Genomic DNA, 16,853 nt, shown 5'->3' on the forward strand with positions numbered 1-16,853 from the left:
GATGTGGCCGGTGCGGCTGGGACCGGCACGGCGACGCTCTAACAGCAGATCAAAGGGAGATCATTACTTGATCATCCCTTTGATCTCTCTTCCTGTCCCCGAATGCAGGAAGTGGTGTATATAACATCACTTACTGCATTCAGTGTCACTCTCCGGTGCAGCAAAACAAACGACAAACGCACTAAACAATTTGTTACCAGTTGTACAGTAAGGTGCACACGAAATGGGCTTTGAACAGTAGAACAGTAGAAAGGCATCATGGCACACTCACAAACTAGCATGTAAAACAACTTGTCTCACCACTAAGGACAATGACAGAGGTTTGGATACACGTCTTCTGCAAAGGATGTGTAAGCCGCACTGCCGCGCAGGGTGAAACACCATGGCCTTTAAGTGGTTAATGAGAATACAGACAGCAGTAAAAACCTCACAGTGACCTGGAAGAAGAGGCTGGCACCCCTCGTCTGCACGTCTAACAAGAGCCAACTTCCTGTAATGTACGTACAGTACTACGAACCAGACCCAAAAAGGTGGGCACTCCTCGTCAGCACGAGCGCGGTAGCATTACAAATACCCCTGCTGTACAGTAATAGCCTCTGTTTGTAAGTAGGAGTCGTATGTAAGTCAGATGTATGTAACTTGGGCACTGCTTGTATTTAAATACCTAACATTTTCCAGCATGCTGAAGTTTTTTTATAAACAATTGTGCAGGTAATTGTTGCTCCAAAATTCTCACGTTTGACCTTAAGATCCACAATATCAGAATATGACAAGTTTATGTTTTTGTGGCATTTGGTGGAAATGCAGGTTGCCTATGGTCAGAGATTTATGTAAGTGACCTTTCATAAAGCAAGTAAAAAAGGAACACTTTTCATGTATTACTTATCAGAATAATCTTCATGTAACTATCTCTAGTTCCTCCAAGACTGAAGAGGCTTCACGTTGAGCATTTTCAGTTCGATATGTATGCGAGTATACAGGCAGTCCTCAGACACAGCAGGCACTCTGGTACAAGAAGCACACAACAATTTTTACACTTCTACATCGCAGCTCTTCAGATTGCAGGAAAATTGGATAATATGATCTCTTTGGGAATTTTTACTGTTGGGGATAATGTGTTCCTCCCAGGCAGCCCCATTCAAGTAATACGCTAGTCGTGATGACGACTGTATAGAGGCAATATTGTGGGGACTGCGTTTAATGTAAAGTGCATGCATTTATCTCCTCCTGCTGTCACACTGATTACTTATTTCACAATGCAAAATGTTCTTCTTTACTAGGACAGTGTTAAAGCAAAAAAACAAAGCAAGGAGGGGTGCAGATGAGCATACACAAGTCTATTCTGTCTATAACGTCTTCAAAAAAGGGTTCCGTTTTATGTATAGATTTACCCAGTCCCTCAAGAACCTGCTGATAGTTACAATGTGCCAATTTAGGCAGGATCCAGATTTCATCTCATCACTCAAACCAAATGAGTCCTATCCCTAAGGGCCTGTTCATATTATTATTATTATTATTATAATAATATAGGATTTATATAGCGCCAACAGTTTGCGCAGCGCTTTACAGTATAAGGAAGACATTACAGTTACAATACAAATCAAGACAAGATGGTAAGGAGGGCCCTGTCTGTGAGGGCTTACAATCTAAAAGGGAGAGGCCAGTGATACATGAGGAGGTAGCTGTGTGGCGATGAATTGTATGAGAACGTGATGGTTGAGTGATTAGTTTGAGGTGGGATAGGCTTCCTTAAAGAGATGAGTCTTAGTCTATCACCTAAAGGCAGTCAGAGTGGGAGACAGACGGACAGGTTGAGGTAAAGAGTTCCAGAGGATGTGAGAGACTCTAGAGAAGTCCCGGAGGCGAGCATGGGAGGAGTTGACAAGGGAGCTGGAAAGCAGGAGGTCTTTGGATGAGCGGAGGGGACGGTTAGAGTGATACTTTGAGAACAGGTTAAGATACAGCTGGGGGCAGAGTTGTGGATGGCTTTGTAAGTCATTGTTAATATTTAAAATTGTATCCTTTGGACTATTGAAAGCCAGTGTAGGGATCGTTGCAGACACTGAGCAGTTGGTTAGGTGAATGAGTCTAGAATTCATACCCAGATCAGAAGTCAACAGGGGGTCAGTTGACTTGTGACTGCACCTTCTGATTTCCTTCCAATCTATTGCATTGCGATCCGTTTTTCAATGGATGCTAATACAAGGGCTACAACAAAATGAATGGGTGGGAATGTGGCTGGTTCACACCACTGCATTGTATTATGTTGCGTTGAAAAAAAGTAGTGCATGTACTACTTTTTGTTCAGCACAACGTAATACAACGCAATGGAGCAGAGTGAACTGGTCCCATTCACACCCAGTGGTTACCTTCCATTGGCATGCGTTAAACAAACGGAGCACATCGGATCACAACGGATCGGGTGTGAACGGTGTAATATCAGCAGGCTGTAGGGCATGGTTGTTGAAAGTCGCGTCTCCTACACCTGTTGGCTTTTAAAAAAGTCTTGGTCATGACAATAAACTAATCACTGGCTTCTCCATAGAGAAGCCACTATGACTGGCCCCTACATACATATTTGTGATTGTGGCTGACAAGCAACAACAAAAATGACAAGTATAAAATGGACAGTAGATTTAGATTTTTTTTTTAAGATTCTCATGCACAAAAATGGGTGAAGTGGGAAATTTGTACAGAAGAGGGAATCAGCCATTTACATCTTGAGGATATTTTGCAGACAGTTGGTTTTGAAGTAACTTGGAAGGAGTGAGAGACAGAGTGGAACATTGTAAGAACATGTTGATACTTGAACGGCCAGGTTAAGGGTAGTGCTGTGATGAAAAAATTGCTAAAGTGTTTATAGTTTTAGCTAAGAAGGCACACCACCAGGGAAGGTGCTGCAATCAAACAATCCTCTGCTAGAGTGATGTGCTACACTTATCCTTTTCCGTGTTGTATTTTGGGGTGACATGGTGACTTCCTAAAGTCAATGGAAGTAACTGTTCTAATTTTAAAACTGATAAAGTTGCAAGGTTAGAAAAATGTTACAAGGGGCAGAGATAACAATGTTTGATTTCAAGGCTGCAGATAACAAACGGGTCCCTTATGCCCTTTTTGTTATAAATTTGCTTTGTTAATAAGAAACACTTTACCAAATATGACTGATGGCACCACTACTGTAATCATCTAATTATTAACACAAAAGCAAAAAAATCAGCAAAGAACCAGTGCTGGTCGTATGCCGCCTGAATGCCCACCTCAAAGTCAAAGATGAATTACAAAATGCTCCTCACCATATCATCATTACTGTTTACATAGCAACTAGGCTAGAATCTCTATGACTTCTGGCCAGAACGCACTTCATCGCATTGCGGCCGGCAGGAGGGGGCGTGGCGGGCCATTGAAGTGAATGGCACCGTAGCCACGCCCTCTAGCCGCAATGCGATCGGCCGCATGGGATCGCAAGGCACATTGTGCCTGCTGTCCTGTGCGGTGCGATCAAAATGCTGCAAGCACTATTTTGATCGCACCGGACTGGACCGCAGGCACAAACTGTGTGAAACATGTCCGAGACCACGGACAGGACTCCGCATCACTGACGAACGATCAGTAAACTGATTCAGAGTGGAACCGAGTGTGGACGAATTCTTCCTTTACAAATAGGCTAGAATAGGGTTTAATGCACACGGGTTTATGATGTTCTATAAAGGCATTTATGTGTATGGCAGCAATAATGTTTAAATGGAACAGGAGAAGGGTTCGTATTTTACATCAGGGCACAAAGGCATTAAACCATAGTCCATACCCTTGATTTTACACACATTTATGTGATAATATACAAGTGACAGGAATGTGTGGCACTAGAAATTCATTTTTTTTTTTACTTTTTCGTATATGTAACACCAGTTCAATTCCTTCTAGTTCAAAGCTTAGACTAAGAAGAATAATAAGAAGAAAAGAATTGGAAGCAACAGTTCCTTTAAGAAGAATATGTTCATGGCATGTTTTTAGGTCACACGGAGGCAATTTACTAGCCACAGAATAGAGGCGACACACAAGCCTTCATTTGTGCAAGCACAGAAGACAGATTAGAAGTCAGACCCAGCCTTCGGGATCTAATACATTTACAACCTGTGGCCTCATCATTTTACACTGCAGCTGCCGGATCCATGAGCTCAATACTAAGGATACATTTTTTGTTGTTGTAGATATTCCAAAGAGATGCACAAATTCCAGAGAATCTATAAGTATTATGCAGCCATAATAAATGATACACCATATCTGAAATACATATGTGAACTGGATACCTGCCAAAGAGTTTTTAATTCTTCATAGCTTGATTTGTAACATAGGCAGCCCTTCCAGACAGAATAGCAAGGTCCTGACCCCCATTGCAACAGCCAAGCTTGACCAGGAATACACCCGCAGCCTGCTAATTAAATAAAGAAACAGAAGCAGCCTGATAAGACATCATTATGCTTTACTCTGGTCTCACCTCCTGGCAGAGGTTTTTCACGTTTATGTAGCAGAGCCTGTCTCCTGGTGCTCAACCTTTGCTCTCCTAGTCTGAGTACTGCTGTGCAGGGCATTACAGGAGCATAAGATGAGGCAAATTAGGCACTATGTTGTGCAAGAGCCATGCTGATAGGTGGAGAGAGCAGAGTACAAGAAATAAGAGCTCATCAGTCTAGCGCTTCTCCTTTCACTGCCCAGTCCAAGTGAGGGAAGAGCTCATCTTTGGGAGACCTGTAACCGAAAGTTAAACCACAGCAGAGAAAAATCAAGTCCACTCTACTGCCGGACATGACTGTGAAGTGTGCTAGAGCTGTACATCTCAGGACAGGATGGACATAAATACAGATCCCTGTGGCAGGTAAAAGGTTTTTTTTCTTACCTGTAAAATCTGTTTGTTGGAGTAGGGGTCCCCAACCCCCAGGTCGGTAACGGTCCATGACCTGTCAGCTACCGGGACGCAGCCGACGGGCCTCGGCCAGGCTAACATAGGGAATGTGTGGAGCCTCGGTATTCCCGATGGCAATCTGGGCCGGCTACAATCAGGCAGAGGCAGCCCTATAATCAGGCATATTAGAAGGCCGCCAGCTGGGACCTCTAGCGGCTGCCTGATTAGAGAGCCATGTCTGCTGCGCCTGTAGCCGCCTGTAAGACTCTCCAGGCCCCTGGTGACAGCCTCCACTGATCACCTGAGCGCCTGCACTGACCATCTGAGAGCACACATTGATCACCTGAGAGCCTACACTGGCCATTTGAGAGCAAGAAAACAAGTTCAGGGCTCCCACTGATACTGCATTATGGTGAGTTGTATAGTTATTTCATTAAATATTATAATGAAATAATAATAACATTTTAAAAAGTGCACAATAAATGGGCTTGAATCATCCCAAAACTGCCCCAACTTCACGGCAAAAAAACGGTATAGTTTGTTATTGAACCTGTATGCCAGTAGCATCATTCTCTGGGGGCCAGATGTTAAGGCCCCGTTCACACCTGACCGTTTTGTAGCGCGTCCTACGCTCGACGAACGCGCTACAAAGCGGTCAAAAAAATAAATAGCATTGTAGTCAATGCCCTCGTTCCCACCTAGGCGTATTTCCGCCCGTCCCTAACGCCCTACAAAACGGCCCACGCCTGAAAAGGTCCCGGGACTACTTTGGGCCGTTTTGTAGGGCGTTTTCTATTGGGATACAGCCAAGTAGCCTTTGGAATCGCGCGACGGTCGCGCAACTTTTTTACTGCGAATCGCGGTAAAAAAAACCGCGTGACGGTCGCGCGACAGACGCGCATATTACAATACGCCTAGGTGTGAATGGGGCCTAACAACTGAGGAAGTCCGCCTGCCAGTTTCCCATGCCCACAATGCACACAGCAGGCAGGGCCACGGTGTGAACTGACCAAGCCAGAATCAGGTCCACTTCTCTTTGAGCTGCGCGACTTCTGGTGGCTCCCTGATGGCTGATGTAAGCCAAAGCCGAAGATTTGTCCAACTGAATCCTATTCTGGTCCAGTACTGAAGGAACAACTGAATTGCCCTTAGCTCCAGTATGTTTATTGAGATGAGATTCCTCCACCGACCAGGTCCCTTGAAGCGAGCGATTTCCCTAAACTCCTTCCCAGACTGTTATGCTCACATCCATTGTGAGCACCTTCTAATCTAGACCATCAGGAAGAACAATTCCCCCAATTCCAACGTGTGTTTGGAAATCCACCATGCCGGGGCAAGCCTGGCTTTGCTGGGCAAGCGAATATGCAGATGCAGACAGAAGGCTTAGTTGCAATGGCTTGGAGTAAAACTGTGCATGGGTGCCTGCCTCAGGAGGTGACCACAATCAAACCCAGCACCTTGCAAAAGTGCATGATCGCACAGACCAGGACCACAGGGTCCGAGCATGGGAGTGGACAAATGGGATTGCTTTTCCAGTGAAAGAAAGACCCTGCCAAGGAGAAAACTCATCCAGATAGCGAATAAAAGTAATTCACCGGCACACACTTGAAGTGTTTTTAAAGTATTGATATGTTTATTCAATACCCAATGTCACATACTGTCATACGGTGCTAACATTTCGGGTCCGCACAGGGATACATATCAATACTTTAAAAACACTTCAAGTGTGTGCCAGTTAATTACTTTTATTTACTATTAGTGTTTTGCCATCCGTGTGGTCACCTGGGCACCACATATACCTTGTGGTTTTGAGACCGTGGCAGTGCGAATGGGATTTGGACTTTGTCATCCAGATAGCTGTTAGGTGCAGCAGTGGCTGTGAGCAGCATAGGGAAACTTGATAGAGATGCCTTGAGCAGAAGTGCAGAAAAAGGAAGTTTCTCCGTGCAGAAAGAAGCTGTCTATCACCTAAGACACAAGCAAGTGTTAGGCTGGAAGTTGGAGGGGTTATAAAGGGGTGTCCTAACTAGTGATGGGCTCGGGGCGTGTTCGCAGCTCCACGCGCCGAGCCCGCCAGGAAGCTATGGCGGGCTCGGCACATGGAGCTGCGAACACGCCCGAGCCCATCACTAGTGTCCAATCACCTGAGGGTAGCTGCATAACCCTTCCTTTCCAGAATGAACTCTCTGTGCCCTACAGTCAACAATACAGTTCTCCTAAATGAATAGCATCTGTGTATTTACCTGAGAGTTCAGCTTCAACATAATCTAGTCTCTTTTCAGTCTATAGATTACTGGTATATATGAACAGAGGGCAGCCATCTTTGCTCATTGTATGTCCAGGCTGTGCTTCCAGTTAAAAACTGGGGCAAAATAATTATGCCTTACTGTCCTATTTTCTCCACACAAGTTTACCAGCCTGAACAGACCAGCAGAAAGACAAATTCTCTATGTTACTAGTTGATCTTATCTCTGCAGTCCTTCTGTCAAGATAGAAAAAACAAATCTATAAATCTACATATGAAATACTGAAGCTTGTATTTATTTATTTTTGTAAGCATGCAAACATGTGACATCAAAACTGACTTGTAGGTTAAACAATGCAGTAATCAAACCTGGCAATATTTGAATGTGGAGTTGGGATTTAACACATAAAGGATTTCCAGAGACTATAGGTTATAGCAATAGAGATAATAGCACAGCAGACGTTCCCTGTCTTGAGGTTAGCTTTTTCTGACCCATACCTCTGACTAAACTGCTCCATAAGGGATGAGTCACAGTCAGCAACCTGGGAGGTGTGTCTGACCCTCTTACCATTCTGGCTCTCAGACCCTCTGTATGTACAAAAAAGCAAGAAAGGTTCATTGATCTTATGTGTTATCTGCTACCAGATCAGGACCCTGATTGTGATCCGACCTAGTAACAGTCTCATTGTACCACCTTCCAATGCCTCTCGGGTTAGATAGCACAGACAAGTCTTCTACGAGTATTCCCAATGAGTACAATTAGAAATACATCCACCTGAATTTCTGATAAGACTGCAGAAGTCCGTTAGGAAAAGTGCCTTATAAAAGATGAATAAGAAGGGTCCCCTAGAGGCAACCGGTATTTACACCTAATAAATTAACCCTTCAGACTCCACAAAACCTTTTTTTTTTACGGGTGGAGATAGTATGCATGAAAGCCTCAACATCAACACCTCAACCTAACCACTGAATTATCACTTTCACAAACAATTCATCCCCACACAGCTACCTCCTGATGTATCACTTGCCCCTCCCTTTAAGATTGTAAGCCCTCAGGTGCAGGGCCCTCCTTACCATCTTGTCTTGAAATGTATTGTAACTGTAATGTCTTCCTTATACTGTAAAGCGCTGCGCAAACTGTTGGCGCTATATAAATCCTATATAATAATAATCACCACTCAGGGAGACAATGCAGCTGGTAAACATTGATCGACTACTTCAGAAACAATACTTTCATTGCATAATGGGCAGTGTTCAGTTAACTGTGGAATGCATAATATGCAATTTAAATAGTTCTTGCTGATCTAATATCCTGCATTATTGTTAGGAAAACATGTTCACTTATGAGCTTATTCAAGCATGTGTGTGTACAAAACACAAAGGATAAGTGCACTTTCCCCACAGGCTTCGAAAGGGGCCGCCGCCAAAGCCTGGAAGTGCTCGCAGACATTCCTATAGGAATTGATTACTGAAGCAGCCAGTGTAAAGAATATTTCCAAGATTATAAACATTGCAGTGAGCCGTGGTAAGTATGCAGTAGGGTGAAGGTGGAGGGGGGTTAAGGACAAGTAAAAAAATTGATAAGTGCACTTTGACTTTAAAGGATTAGTACACCTTAGAGCAGAACACTGGGGGAAAATACTATTAACCTTTGCAGTGGGGCTACCCCGGCACTGCAAGGGTTAACTGCTCGTTTTGGTCTAGGAAGGAAAATAAAGTTATACTCACCGGATCCTCCGAGTTGGCTTGCTGTTAGACTGCTCCTTCCAGGGTCTCTCCCCCCTTACTGTAGCAGTCTAAGGTCCCTGAGTCATCATGTCCTACACTGTGTATTGGATGTGAGGATGCTGAGGGACAATCCATTGCTGCAGAGGAGGAGGAGAGAGGCTGGAGGGCCCCTAGACTGTAGCAGTTAACCCTTGCAGTGTGGGGTATAGACCCACTGCAAGGGTTAATAATATTTTTTAAACCAGGAAAAGTTTGCATTCATCTTCCTGGAAGATGCTGCTGGCCAGTTTGACTTTCATATTCTTCACCAGACTGCCTGAGGTCCTCTGAATGGCTCTAAACTTAAGAGTGACCACAGGCAGGCATGAGATGACTCATGGAGAACAATGCCCACTACATGAGTGACGTGCCATCAGAATAAGTTGCTTCTTCACAGTCAGTGTGGTTTACTGGCATACAATTGGTCCAAGTTCCTCTTTTCAGCTATGCGCTAAAAAAAAAAAAACAGATTGTCCAAAATTGTGGAAAACCCCTGTGTGTGATAATAGTTGCATCTCTAAGCAGTTCTTGTTACCACACCCCTCCATGGTCCAGAAATACGGGTATCAGGCAGTGTACAATATAGACCAGTGTCCCTCCACAGCCTTCTCTCTCGAGTCCATTGGTGCCTTACTCACACCATGATGGCGGGGACACAGAGCACAGTGCCATGAGACATAATCTGCAGTCCCAAACCAAAGAAGAATGCAGTTTTGCATTTTGGATGGGGTAGCTATGTTTAAAGTGACAATAAACCCTCAGATTTTTTAACATAAACCAATACTGTAATGTGTGCCTTACTGTAATCCATGGTAGTTTCCCTTCTCTTTGCTGCTCTTCCTTTTAAATCCTCATGTCTTCTCATGCTTGGGGAGAACTTCCCTTTGCAGCTGAGTGCCTCTTCCTGTAGTGCTGGCTCAGGTTACAAACCTACACACAGACACCATGTATCCCTTTCAGAGACAAGGCAGTCTGCTGCAAAACAGAAGTTCTCCCCCAGCATGAGAGCATATACAGATTTAAAAGGAAGAGCAGCAAAGAGAAGGGAAACAACCATGGATTACAGTAAGGCACACATTACAGTATTGTTTTATGTTAAAAAATCTGAGGGTTTAATGTCACTTTAAAGCTCATCAACTAAAGGAAAAAAAACTTGTCTGAGTCCCATTAGTGTGGTTTTATTTCCTGTGCTGGAGACACAACAGGAAGTGAGTGGAAATCCCCTCATAGCTGTCACTCGCATGGAAGAGTTGTTCTCATCTGTCATGGTGACAATTAAACAATTTTGGATCCGACACCTCAAAAGAAAATAATTTATGAAAAATATTCAGTTTTCTTTGGTGTAGAAAATGAAGATTAAAAACAAATTCTTAGCCATCAGCTCTGCCAGTATTGTGTGTGTGGCTGTCTGCTGTTCTAACTTAGTTGTTAGCACTTCTGCCTTGCAACACTGGGGTCCTTGGTTCCAATCTAGGCCACGACACTGTCTGCATGGAGTTTGCATGTTCTTGCATGGCTTTCCCCCAACACTACAAAGACATGCTGTTAACTTTTTATGCTCCAGTCTAAAAGTACCCTATTATGTGTGTACAGATTAGCAATGCACATGTGTTATCACTAGGGATGTCCCGATACTGATACTAGCATCGGTATCGGGACCGATACAGGGCATTTTCACAAGTACTTGTACGATACATAGCGCCGATGCTTGCGGTATGTTGTTTTTTTTTTTGTATCTGCAGGCTGCCCAGAGGTAGCGCGCATGTTGGGGTCCTCCGGGCAGCTAAATTAGGACCCCACATGGAGGTCCAGCAGTGACGCGTGCGATGCTCTCCCGACGAGCGCCGAACACGACAGCACTAGCGTGAGGCACATCCTGAAGCATCTCATGAAGCACCAGGGATCAGAGCAATATTACACCGAGCAGTAAGTTAAACGGTTGGGAGTGTGAAGAATCAGGGGATCATTATAAATCTATTGCCAGCAGTGTACTAGGAATGTGTACTGTATATGTAATACATATACAGTACACTGCAGCAATAGATTTACAATGATCCCCTGCTAACATGAATAGGCGCTGCATCGCGTCTCGGTGCTCAGCTTGTGGGAGGCGCTCACAATTCTGCCCTGCTAACATGAATAGGTTAAATCATGATCCATAGTACATAATATGTAGTTGTACTACGGATCATTTAACCTATTCATGTTAGGAGGGCAGAATTGTAACTCTATTACTGCAGTGTACTGGAAGTGTGTACCAGGTTAAATGATCCATAGTACACACTTCCAGTACACTGCAGTAATAGAGTTACAATTCTGCCCTCCTAACATGGATAGGTTAAATGATCCCAGAGGCAGATGCATGATCAGATTTGTAGTTTCACTACAGCTGTGTGAAAGCAAATACAAATGTTTTATTGTTCTAAAACAGTGTTAAATTAAAGTTCTTCATAATCATAAAGAAATTGGCCTAAAATCATTAGTCTGTATTGTTTTTTTTTTTAAATGCCATCTGTCCCTTTAAGAAAAAGTATCGGTAAATGGTATCGGCAAGTACATGAGGGGAAGTACTTGTACCTGGTCTTGAAAAAGTGGTTTCGGGACATCCCTAGTTATCACATCCTGCATGTCTCAAACTCATGTAATGGGGAGAGTTGAGGAAAGAACTGGCAACCTACCTCATAAAAAAATACATCAAAACAATTCTATGGAAAAGGCCCTCAAGCATATCAGACACTGGACCATAGAATCATCTGAGAGACACATACAACTGAACATGTATCACACATAAAACCATGACCAACAATGTAATATACAGAGCTTCCCAGTCCACAGTTATGGTAGCTGCATTCGTTTTCCTTGCTCAGGCTTTTTCCCTTTATTTGCACCTGGTGATCCTGCCACTGCAAGGGTTAATAACATTTCTGCTTCTTTAAGATGGCCAAACACTGCTTAAATTGCGGCCGAATCCTGCGGACTCAAAATCGGAGCAGTGTGAGGTCCTGCAGTCCCACCTCCATTCAAGAAAAGTCCATTTGTTAATCCACTTTTGTTGAAGGAGCAAGGCCAAACATTTTCAGCCAGTGACTGGAGCGAATCAGCTGCAGCCACTGTTTGTGCATTCAGACAGCGGCGAGTGCCGGCTGTCAGGAAACAAAAGCTGGTGGGGAAGATTCCCCCATCCACATTGTTTAGCATCGATGGGGGAATCATGCTTTTTTTTTTTTTGTTCAGTCAGGCAAGCTGATAACCTGCTTTACATTTAGGCAATGATTTCAGTTCAGGAATACTGGCATTTGCATTTCATTTCTCCTTTGTAATGGCTGATCTGATATAACACAAGATGCTAAGGTGTTTCTTTCCTCCTACTTTCATCTCACTTTAACAGCTTATTAACAGTACAGAAAAGTACTGTGTGTATTCAGCCACTACTTCTGTGCGTAAGGACATTGTGTCATGATTCGAACAGATAAAACCTATTTACTTTAAGAAGAGAAGGGACATTACATTATGTCTCACAGCACCCTTTGCTTCTGTGTGTAACCTGATTTTACCTCTCGACGATGTGCTGTGATCACATTGCACAAGGCCGTAAAAAGTGATTAATTCGCAAGCAGAGAAATACAGCTTGTGAACAATGGCAATCTTTACTAAAGAGGTTTGCGCATCTCTGTCTAGAACAGGCTCATTTATTTGATACAGCACTGTACATTAAGCCTGCAATTCAACAAGATCACCTATGAGCGCCATATGGCCAGGCCAGAGCCTCCGTCTGCAGTCCATGCCACGTCTTATGTGCTGTACAGCAATCTGCATAATGATACAAACTATGTTCTTATCTCTCTGGAATGATCTGAACTTGAACAGAAAGACACAATCTAGATATCAGACATTTTCCAGGGGCACTAAGATTCTGAACAATGGCATGAAGATAGACAAATCTCACCGTTTCAAATCTCAGGCTGCATCACCATCTCAGAGATTCCACAGGCGCAGGCTGAACAAGTGCGTGTCCACCTTTAATAGTTTCAGCTTAAAAGAATAGCCACACACTATTCATCATAGAAGATGATTAAGCCTAACTGGCGAAATCCGTAAAAGAAATCTTGCAGTATTGGGAAGCACATTTGGATTGCAACTAATAAACAATGGATTCATTATTTGAAGATCTGTCAGTGTGCGGCTATTCTTTTAAGCTGAAATGGCATTAAGATGTCTTCGAGGACCGCAAGAAAGCAAAAACAATTTCAACAGACAGTTGAAGGTAAGGTGACTTGGGAAACAATCAGACGCATATCAGACGATCCAGTCTTTGAGGACTACATTCGTCTCAGTGCTTGTAGGACAAGCTCTCCAATCTTTGTAATAACGGAGAACAAGGAATCGTACCAAACTTGCAAAAATCCGTTCCAGTCTGAACACAATCTATGTTGTGATCTTTTACTGCACACACGCCAAGTGATCAAGACATGTCTGCTTTCCTTATCGTGTGGTCAACTTTATGTATGTGCACATGTCTTAGAATATGTTTGTGGGGATTAGGCAAAGACCTAATCAATCACAAGTCTACCTTGTAACCTGTGCAGGTTGAATGGTCTCTATTGTATGCAGGTATTGAGGTGACCCTCCATGCACAGTCTATTAGCCTGGCTCAGGAAAGTGCTTCTGTTCTTCTGGCCTTCCTTACATAAATGGTGGTGTTACTCAATCTGGCCATTTGTTTATGGAGTACTGGTATACAATACTCACAGAATACATAGCTTGGGTGCAGCTAATCACAGTATCATAAAATAGTAGCAGGAACAGAGTATGTTCAGAGGTCTTAATGGGTAATATCTGTCAAAGCTGGTCTACTGCAACCTGATAGGGCACAGACCATCTAACCTAATGTAGCATACAGCCAAACAATGGGTGGTAGATAACCCCTTATACCAGGGGTGGGCAACTCTAGCCCTCCAGCTGTGCTTTAACAACAAATCACTTGTGGCTGTCAGAGTCTTGCAATGCCTCATAGGACTCGTAGTTCCACAAAGCTGGTGGGCCAGAAGTAGCCCTCCCCTGTCATACACAAATCCAGCACATAAATTGATTTACAAATGTTAAACTGTCCACTCAAACAACAGGGGTCAAATGGTAGGATAGTAAAATGAGGCACCAAACGCCATTTAATAGTTCAGATACATCTTTATCAAATATAGGGTTGAGGGGACAGTACAGAAATAGCCAACACGTTTCGGGGGCTTATACAATTATCCCCTTTACCATGGTCTGCCCAGTTTGTGAAAATGAATAGAGCTCTTCGGCAGCTGTCAGACTGTTAAGATGTTAAGTCAAGTATTCCTACAGATGTTAATATATTATTCTTAGTGTACGGTAGTTTAACACTAACGTGAAATGCCTTTCTGTCAATGTTTTATGTCATCAGAATAGCAAGTCACACTATCTTATCCTCATAGGACGTCCTGGTATATTGGGTTTTTAATATGGGACCTTCTTTAAATAAATCCTGCATTTCCTTTTTATGGACTTCATCAATAGTGTACCTAGAGTTTTAAAGCAATCCATCTCAAATCACTCACCCACCTGATCTCTCTAATTGCTTTTATTATAAATGTAATCATTGTTTTGTTTTTTTATTTTCTAAATCCACTGAACATACTTTAAGTTTTCTCAAAAATATCAATTTCTGAACTTTGAACCAAAGGATGTATAGGTGGGGATTGGAGGAAGAAACTAGGAGAGCATCTTCCAATATTCGCATATTAACTGCCAGTTTGTGTTCTCATATCTTACGATGGTGTTATGTAGACTTTAAGACCAAGATGTTACTTACTATGTCTCAATTCACTTGTTATTTTACGAGTCATGCCTATAACTGGCTTACACTATTGTTATGACTGTATGTCTATATCTTAAAAAAAGAATATACAAAAAAGAATTGTAAGTCACACCCTGTTGTAAGTCAGTCTACACTTGTTTTGCCGCACGCAGGAAGTACAGATTAGTGTGATGTCATCCTTCAGGGCAAGTATAAAGGGGCTTAGCATAACATGACTTCCAGTGTCCAAGCTTCTTCAGTGCACTGTATGATGGATTAACAAGCCAAATGACTATGTTGATATATTTGTATACCTCACATGGATTTAATTCAGGCATTTCTATAGAAATAGGAGCCACCACATAATTGGATGGGTTTAAAAATTAATTGTACAACTCTTTCATAATCTCTGACCTAGATAATTTCATGTGTATCTATGGTGAACAGGTTGAGGATCATAGAAAGAGAGAGAGAGAGAGAAAGATACTAAATATTCCCTTTATGATCTTTTTGGAATCATCAGAAACCACACTTGGCTCCTACACATTTTTTTTTAACTCTTCCACAAGCACGTGACAATAAATTCACATTGTGTTATACTGTATTATGTGGTCAATTTAGACTTGTTGTTTTAAACTGAGTTTGCCAGACTTCGAGAATCTAGTCATTTTCACGAGAAGACTGCTTATTGGGCAACAATATTGATGGGACTTCTAGGCACAATCCCAAGTTTTGAAGATCTGTCCCTTGAACTTTTTCCTGGATTTCTCCTATGGCCATCTGCACGGTAAAATCAACATGTTTATTTTATATAGTGATCCGCTGTCCCCCAAGTATCATTAAGCATGTCCAGTTTACATAAACAGCAGCAAATTGGCCAGGCAATTATACGTAAATATTGGCAGCTATGCAGCACACTCTCCTTAAAGCCTGAAAAGTCATAGCTATGTGCTAGAATTCAAGTACAATGAAAGGCTCCTGTATGACAGTCCAAATAAGTATGAAAACCAGTACTATGTGGTACACAAACCTCATAAAGTCAACACAAATCTACTTTACCTTCCCTGAATGAGCCAAATCTTCAATTTGTGTCTCACGCGCTCCACCTCCCAGACACTGCAATTCACATTGAGAGGGTTTCCGCCCCAGAGACAGTGCTGGCAATCCTGAAAGCAGTGGGCAGGACTAGGTTTGGCCTGGTGCTAATTGACAAGCTACAGATTGGTAAATCGGCATTGACAATGCCGATAGCCTGTCCCCTACAACATTGTTAATCCCACTGTAGTGGAAACAGGCACAGCCTACATGAGAGTGGCAACTCTGCTCTGAAGGGGCAGTGCAGCATTGTTGCCACACCATCACAGGAAGCTGCATTAGGTGGACTTCATTGGTAAAATCAACAGGTATTTGTTGGACTTTGCAGGGGCACTAAGAGAAAACGGTAAGTGCAGATGTACTTATCATTAAGTGTTGTAGCATTTTTTGAATGAGAGACCACAGTTCTACTTTAATATAAGGATTGTTTGTTTTTTTGCATTACTAAGAGAAATAGGCGAAAACATTTACCTGTCCTCTTTTCCTGAAACTTTGACAAATATGCTTGTATTTATGTCAATATAGGTGGGGATTGGAGGAAGAAACTAGGAGAGCATCTTCCAATATTCGCATATTAACTGCCAGTTTGTGTTCTCATATCTTACGATGGTGTTATGTAGACTTTAAGACCAAGATGTTACTTACTATGTCTCAATTCACTTGTTATTTTACGAGTCATGCCTATAACTGGCTTACACTAATGCATTAGGTGGACTTCATTGGTAAAATCAACAGGTATTTGTTGGACTTTGCAGGGGCACTAAGAGAAAACGGTAAGTGCAGATGTACTTATCATTAAGTGTTGTAGCATTTTTTGAATGAGAGACCACAGTTCTACTTTAATATAAGGATTGTTTGTTTTTTTGCATTACTAAGAGAAATAGGCGAAAACATTTACCTGTCCTCTTTTCCTGAAACTTTGACAAATATGCTTGTATTTATGTCAATTTCTTTATATCCAGTTAAGATGAAACCTATGTAAAGAGAAAAAAGATGCAAACTATGAGAAAATGGACATCACACACTAG

At 42.5% G+C, this 16,853-nt stretch overlaps 1 protein-coding gene across 1 annotated transcript in view; it reads right to left on the reverse strand.

The window, feature by feature from the left end:
- The window catches only part of NCOA2 (nuclear receptor coactivator 2), a 191,785-nt gene extending 175,457 nt beyond the window's left edge, over window positions 1-16,328 (reverse strand). Inside the window, exon 1 of the mRNA XM_018568529.1 lies at window positions 16,297-16,328. The gene's annotated coding sequence lies outside the window, so the exon portion shown is untranslated. The remainder of the gene's footprint in view (window positions 1-16,296) is intronic.
- Window positions 16,329-16,853: the final 525 nt, after the last annotated feature.

Source organism: Nanorana parkeri, unplaced genomic scaffold, assembly GCF_000935625.1.
Source record: "Nanorana parkeri isolate BGI_ZX_2015 unplaced genomic scaffold, ASM93562v1 scaffold1202, whole genome shotgun sequence".
In the NCBI taxonomy this organism is placed as follows: Eukaryota; Metazoa; Chordata; class Amphibia; order Anura; family Dicroglossidae; genus Nanorana; species Nanorana parkeri.